The following is an 8317-nucleotide window of genomic DNA, read 5'->3' as shown; positions in this document are numbered from 1 at the left end:
ATATAGCTCCTATGACCAACCAAACTCAAAATGTTTCTTTTCCTCTTTTTTTAAAATTCCATGGTTTCCACAGACAGCTAGACAAAGGAATTTAAAATTGTTTTAATCACTTCAAAAAATGGCACTTAGTTTATGAAAAGCTGCTCTGCAGGATATTACCTTGATGTTTCATATTTTTTATTTATAGTTCTACATTAATGATATAGCTTACAAGAAAAGACTTGTGCTCAATCTCTGATGGCCCTGGTTTATTCCTGTGTTAGCTGTGGGTTGAGAAATAAGGATGCTCCTTGACACTGCGATGTAGTAAGTACACTCATCTGATATTTGATGAAGTTCCCCACTTGTGAGCTCATCAGACTCCCCAGCTTCAGCAAGATTGAAGTTTTCAGTGCTACAAACACTTTCCCCTCACTGCCAGGTATACAAAGTTTGTATTGACCTACAGTAATTTATCAGCTAATGTAATGTCAATTGTAGTTACAGTTCAGTCCTTGGTTTAATCTCAGATTAGTTCATTAGAAAAGTTTGGAAAACGCTGTAGTTGTTGATCATAATTCCTTTGCTAAGTGAACTTTTTCTTCACAAAATGAGGAAACTTGTTGTGTAATGCTGTTCAAGAGTTCCACAAGCAAAGATGCAGCAGATGTAGGAGGTGCCTCTGGCAGTACTTGTTGGTGATAAGCCTAACAGCTGATGGTTATTCCTATTAGTAAATAGAGTGGTACAGCAGCAGTGAATGTGAGCAGAAGAACAGCTGGCACTGAAGCCTTGTCATCAACACTGCATCTTTTTGGGACAGGGTTAACTTCAGCATAGCTCAAGAGTGGTTGCGTGGACTGAATGACACTTAAACAGCATTTGGTGCATTCTTGAAGCACATTTTTCAGTTTAATTTCATCCAGAAAGACTCCAGTTTGTACACTCCAAGATCACATTATGATGAGAGCCAAAGCGCAGTTAAGAAATTAATTTTTAAAACATCCTTCTGTTCCAGACCACTAATGTATACGTACCCTGTAAGGCTCCAGGTCTGGCCCAGGTGATGGTTCATTTCCTGATATTTCAGTTAATTGTTAATAAGAACCTCCAATTTTTTTTCATTATTTTTTTACTTATCTTCTTGGTTTGTTTTGAAATGAAAAATACCTAAAGGTGTTTATACATCGTGAAGACTTCTCCATACAAAATCTACAGCCATGTTTCCTTATGCAAGGCTGCAGAGTGCTGTGAGTTAACTCTGTCTGATAACCTTCTTATTTTTATATTCCCATGCAAGTTTGTCAATTTACTTTCTAACCTGTAAAGAGCAGCAGGTTTACAAACTGTTAGTGTGATCTTCCATATTCTGGGCAAACTAGGAATGAAATCAGCTTACATCTAAGTCATTTACAGAATTTTTTTTTTACTGAGCAACCTTGAGTCCTGGTAAGCACTCTAGCAGTAATTATTTAGGGTGTTAGCTGACTTCAGTAAAGTTTTTACAACACATAAAAACTCTTCAGTTCTATTACCAACCTTCAAGACAGTGGCAAACAAGTAAAATGTACAGATGTTTGTTGCTGTTTCTCCTATGTCTCTCAATGCTGCCAACCCAATAATTCCTGGCTAAATATTACTTAATGCACAGTAACTTCAAGATTTATTTCACTCTAACCTGTCACAAATCACTTAGGTGTTAGACAGGCAGTTTTGATGTGTTCTCTAAGAAGGACTAGGGGTTTTCTTCAACTCTTGCTCTGGGGTAAGACCTATTTATGTACAAATCAGCCTGAGCATCATTCTGATAGCCAAATTAAATTATGCTTGGTGGAGGTAAGGGTTGTGATCCTATACAACCATTTTTGGTTTAAAACACTCTGCCAATGGAATGACAAATTCATTTCCATTGAAAACACTGGGATAATTCTCACTGATCTACTAGTGAGTGGAGGATATTTGCTTAAGTACTAGTTATGGTTTCTGATGATGGCATGGGATCTTTACATGTGCTTGCTGATGTTTTGGTAGATTGCAGTTCATTCCAGGGAAACTCTGCTATTTGTTTAAGCACATCTGAACGTGCAAAAGAAGCATCAGCTATTCATAGGAATTTTTCAAGTCTCCTGCATGCTTCTTAAAAGCATGATGCCAGATCCAGGGAAAACTAGCCAGGTCGACTGACTGGAGGATTCCTAACACTGCTTCTAGCAGGCATTTGGCAGATATTCCTATGTTTAGAATCACTTGCCAATTGCCACCATAGGCAAAACAGACTTGATTTGGGGAAAATTTCTTTATAACCAATTAATATAGTTGGTGAGAAAGAAAAACAAAAACTTGAACACCTTCCTCCCACTCCTTTTCTTCCCAGACTCAACCTCCTTCCTTTGTTCCCGACTCCTCTGCCTTCTCCCCTCCTTCTCTTCGTGCGTTCGCAGGCACTTTCTCCACTGTTTTCCTCTGGCACTCTGCCGCGCAGTGTTTGGCCCCTTGTTAAACTCACCACTCCCTCCCCGGCCGTGCCTCAGCCGCGCCCTGCGGGGGGCGATTGGAACCGGCTGGAACCGGCTTGAACCGGCTATGTCCAGCTGGAACTGGCTGTGTGGCCGGCTGGAACCGGCTTGAACCGGCTGTGTCTGGCTGGAACCGGCCGTGGCCGCCTGGAATCGACCGTGGCCGGCCTCACGGAGCCGCCGCTGGAGCCGATGCCCCGGACAGCCGTGCCTGGTTTAAAAGGCTGGTCCTTCGGCGGGTTTCCAAGCGGGTAGCGGGGATCACCGGGGCCTGCTGGTGCTGGCCACACCTTTGAGGTCCAAGAGGGCAGAGTTCGCGTTCCAGAGGCGTGCAGGACGTGGACACCAGGGCGCCTGCACGCCGCTGCTGCTGCAGAGGAGTTCTCAGGAGGAACCTGCTGCACTCGGAATCCAGCCTTGCTCCTAGGAAAGGCTGCTGCTGGGGAAAAATTTGAGTCGTAGGCAACTCCTCGGCGTGTCCCCGGGCTCCCTTTCAACAGTTCGGGAGCTCTGGGCATGGAATTAGCCTGCCATTACTTTTCCTACCCCCAGGTGGGGCCCTGCGCTTTCCGCAGGGGCCCTCGGTGGGGTCTGGCTGGAGCGAGGCGGTGCAGCCCGGAGCCGTCCTCAGCCACAGAGCCCCAGAAGTACCCCCGCCTGAGGGACAGACCCTGCTGCAGCAACCTCTAAGCACCAGATGCTCGGTTTTAATGTGTGACTACTTTTGGAGTCAGTGGCAACAAATAATATTATCAGAATGTAATTTATCTGTAAGGCATGGTTAACCTCTCAGCACCTAAGTGGAAGCATGTCTGCAAACCGCCTTGGAGTGCAGGGCAGAGAGAAGGATATATACACATATTTCCAGCAGCTCCTTCCAGGCTCTGTTTCAGTGCAGATGTCTGTTGGAACTTCTTGTGCTGCAGCCTGTGCCTGTTCCCTGTTCTACTTTCACTATGGTTCTCTGAGAAGAGCCTGGTCCTGACCCTTCTGCAGCTACATATTAGGTAGGTGAAGAGACAAACCAGCTCCTTGGCCCTTCACTATTTCGCATTTTTATCAAAGAGGTAAAAGAAAAATTAGCACGTTTCATAGTAGACAAAGCAATAATAAGTAGGAAAGTTGAAACTCATGGATCTGAATCAGTATTCCATCCATAGGAATTAGTAAACCAGAGGCATTTAGTCTAGTTAAATGCAGTTTGCCTAAATTCCCACTGATGTGAGAAGCAGGAACTCAGAGGAGGAGCAGCTGAAGATTACAGTGGATAATCAGCCATATGCCAGCTCCCAGTGTGCCACTGACATCTGAAAATGCTTATGTGACCTTGGTGTATAGTGGAAATTTTCAAATAGCATCACTGTATGTTTGACTCTGACATTGACCCAAGAGCTACGTAGCTGTAGGCATCACTTAATCCTAACGCAGAACAGGGGACAATTTTCTAGTTATGCTGCAGATTTGTGTTGCTTACCCTACAAGTACTACTTTTCATTTCAGACCAGTTTCAACACTGCAGCTCTACCATTTAATCTCACACCTGGAAATGTCATCCCAGAGATGGAATGGAATGTTAGCCTTTCTGGAAAGAGAAGGGGAGCTTCACCTGATCATTTAGCCTCAGATGCCAGAGCTTGGTACATAGGACCCCAGCCCTGCCAGCCTACTTGGATACACATTAGTTCAAGCAGAGAATATCCTTCCACTCACTTTCTCAAGGATGTAGTTATCTTATTTAACTCTTGCTATTATTCAGCAGACAGTTTTGCTGCAGAACATTAGTCAAGGGGTGATCTGGACAACTCTTCTGGATTCCTTTGAAAACCTGATTGAACAATTAGTTCTAAGTTTCAGAATGGGTTGCACAGAGACATCTTTGAAATAAGCAGTATAACTTTGATACTTTTCAGAGCATCTTGTTCTGCATTCTCCCAGAGTATGCCCACAGAGCAAAACACAGCTATGTCAGGAGTGTTTGTGTCTTAATTAGACAGGCACATTATTTTTCTAGTGCCATGGTGCTTTTTTGCTAATAGTAACAGGCGCTAAAATGAAGGCAGTATAGGGCTGAGGCTGGAGAACATGTATCTGCAGGATCTGGGGGTAATTTTTAGCCTTCCCACATATGACTTCACTAATTGGGTAGTGTCTTGTCTCTCCTTGAAGAAAGAGGGATGCCTCTTCAAACCTGACAACTGAACTGTATAGGTTTGGGCCCCAAAGATTTTTGTGTCTTTTCTGCTCATTCCAATATAGAAGATTAGCAATCTCCACTTTCAGCAGTGAAACATATCCCCATCAACACTTTTCTAACATGAGTGTACATCCTGTATTTTATTATTACAGTTTCATTACCTTGTGTATAAAGACTACAGGCAGTTTCAGCATGGTTCTTAGGCACACCCAAGCCATCTTTCAATAATGGTAAGTGCTGTGGTAAGGTCTCTGTGTACATCCATTCTGTTTAATCTCTCACCATGCAGGCTGATGAAAAGAGGCGTCTATGTGTAAGGGAGCTGTTGCCTTTGTGAACTGGGCACTGATAGCAGTTTATAGTGCTGCTAACTAGCTGGGCAAGATGAACCAGATTCCTGTTCCATTATCAAACTTGCATTGAGAACCTCCCTTTGAGAACAAGAGAACAAAAGCACATGAATGTTTGTATCTGACTCAATGCAATTATCTTTCCCTTCACTTTTTATGTATCTTGTATTGCCAATTTCTTCTGATATTTTTTCATTTGTAGTTTTTATGGGAACATAACAACTGTTGTACATGCGCAACCTACAGAACTAAGGATGCAGAAATAAACCTGAAATGAAGGTTTAGATTGTTAATAACTTCATTGCCTCTGTTCTGGAGCAAAACTCAGAAAAGTCATTAGGTTTTTAATTCCTGTAAACATTTTTCCTCTTGAATCAAGCTGGTTACAATTTTTCAAATCTGTCAAACTTCTCTGGACAGAAGTCCAGCAACTGATGGAAGCTGTCCTGATGGTAGAAGAGAAAGTGCCCTCCAAGTTTCCTTTTCTGCAGGAAATTAAATCAAAGAGTTATGCACACATATGCATTTTCAGTTTTGAGGAAGACAGAATGTTTGGAAGTTTCTTGCACTCTTACAGAATGCAGATGTAATAAGAGAGAATCAGGAAATACAACCAACAGAGTAAAATAGAAAGAATACAGAAGGAAAAAAGCAGAGCTAAGAAATGCATGTGAGAAGCGAATTACAAATCAATTAGTTACAAAAATTATTAGATAAATTATTTTTTATGCATGTGATTTCAGTATAAGAGACAGAGAAGGGCTTTCATCTCCCCTATCTTATGATAGAAATGGAAGAACACAATTAAATAAAAGCAGCAAAATACAAGCAAATAAAAGCAACATTTTCACACTGAGACAGTGGATCTCATTGTTAGAGAATGTCATTGATGCCAGAAATTTAAATGGATGAAAGTAATGCGAAGGATATAATGAACACAGTGAAATCTTGAAAGATATTGAACATTCAGGGTCTAGGCAGCTCTCCAGTGCAAAAAGATTAAACTATGAAAGGCAGGTTATCCCAGTATTGATCACTGTGTGGTTTTAAACCTTGTGTTGTAGGCTTGTGCCATCTGACTTGTATCTGCTTTTCTCTGAGGTTGGACCATCTGCTCTTAGGAAATTGCCTCCTCCCTCATCATCAGCCCTGAGCCACCATCTGATGAAGCTGATTTCACAGGCTTTTGTTGGCTTGATTAAAGGTTTTCCCACCCCTATTCTTAGTAGTAGAAAATAAAAATATTCTTTAAACCTAAGTTTAGGTTATTAGTAGTTTTAGTTGTAATAATGCACATAAAGTGAGAGTCTTAGAAAGACCCCCAGACCCCTAGACCCCCAGAACACACAACAGATACCAAATAGAGGAAACGTACACTAATACAAGTTTCTATCAAAATATGATGTACTTACAATACATGAGCTATTTAAGTTAAATATTTTACAATTACATTTGTAAAATATACTAAAGGTATGTTTCAGTTATCTTTGAAACCTTGTTCTTGCCTATCTCACGCCTCGATAAAGCAGCCCTTTGACCATGTTGAGACAGTTACATCAATAAAGACCAAACAATCCAAATAAAAATGTACTGAAAACCAGGTCTCCATTTAAACTCTCCTCACAGCACTACAGTGGGTGTAAATTTACAGTGGGTGTAAATCAGAATTAGGGTTATTGTTTTCAGACTTTCCTATGCCAGTGGTCCAGCTGAGAGTCAAAGAGCTCAGGGAAATATGTGTGAGGGCTTGGTTGACCTTGCTTTGGGCAGTCAGTAAAGCTTCCTGCAGTCACTGAAGGTTTGCAGCAAGGCTTGAGTGATGCCTTACTTGTTCAAACTATTCATGTGGACTCAAATTATCTTTATCACAGTGGTGTTGTGTGTCAGTTTACGAGCATGCATGGTTAGGAGTGCAATAAGCAGCATGAGGAGAATCCTCCTACGCTTCTATGTTTAATTCTTTGATGGCGTTTAGTGATGTACCCTGTGCTCACCTCTGAGAGAATGCTGCAATCAGGCATCATTCCCCAGGCCAGCTGCTTGGTGTTTTGTGAGGATTGCAGGTAGGTACATTTTGAGAAGACTTTGAACTTACCTCATCTACAGCACAAGGAAGTGTGTCTGCAGAGCACAGTGGGAAGGTGACATGCCAGGGCATGGTTTACTCACTGGTTAAAATCTGCCTTTGCCCAAGCCCAGATCCCTTCAGCGGCACCTGGGCCCCATGCCCACTTCTTGAATATTCATGGGTGTGGCTTTATCATGTGTAGAAGAAACTTATTTTCTTTTCTGCTCTAGAGGTTTGCAGAACACCTATTCAAGTTATAGATAACAGCAACCTCCTTGATATGATTACCTTCAGATTCCAAAGGAGCTTTGTAATTACATTATGAAAGGCTGTGCTGGAAGCAAAATAAAAAGAGAACAAAGGAGAAAGTCTTTCTGCCAAACAAGAATGGGTAGAAGGGGAACAAAAAACATATCTGGATGTGGCCATAGTCAGCAAGTCCAAAAAGTATCAGAATGCTTTGCTTAACCACTCAGTTGTCCCTGACCCTTAAATTAGGGACTTCTCCCTCCCATTCTTTGCCACCAAGCCTACTGCTGTCCTTGGCAGCTTTTGAGACTGCAGAGAGGACAAAGAGACTACAGTTACATGCATGCTCTTCTGTGGTCTCTGTTCCATACACTCAGGTGCATGCTGGTATTAAACACCTCAAAAGCAGGAATAGATTAATCTTGATTCAGTACTGGATAGGTATGAACAAATGCTCCTTTCCTACTCAGCTATCTCTGTATGTGCTGCATTCCTACTGGAGCCACATCTGCATTACACGGGCATCACCATGCCCTTGCTTGGTAGAGCATGCGTTTACATAATGTTCAGGTATTCCAAAACAGGGTACCTGTTCTGCCAGCTGGGGATTGTTCTGGGCCTCTGCTGGACTTCTGATTCATATTTAGGAATTTTCTCTAGGGTGGCCTGGTAGTAACTGGGTTTGACATAGAAAAAATACAGACACATGCATTTAATGTCATGCTTTACTCAGTATATTATGAACTTATGGGAGAGTTAGAATTAGGCAAAGTGTAAAGAAGCACCATACAGTTCAGTTTTGCTGACAGCATCAACCTCCGAAGCACATAAATTACAGATTTACATAAATTACAGAGCAGGAAGCCTCTAAGGGAAGTGCATCCTCTGAAGAAATTGCCAGCAATTGCCAGGCAGAGAAACCATTACAAAACTCCACCTGAGAGGAAAACATTACCTGGAG

Source organism: Geospiza fortis, unplaced genomic scaffold (assembly GCF_000277835.1).
Source record: "Geospiza fortis unplaced genomic scaffold, GeoFor_1.0 scaffold603, whole genome shotgun sequence".
NCBI classification, from domain to species: domain Eukaryota; kingdom Metazoa; phylum Chordata; class Aves; order Passeriformes; family Thraupidae; genus Geospiza; species Geospiza fortis.
The sequence above is the reverse complement of the archived record's forward strand: the minus strand, read 5'-3'. Positions refer to the sequence as shown.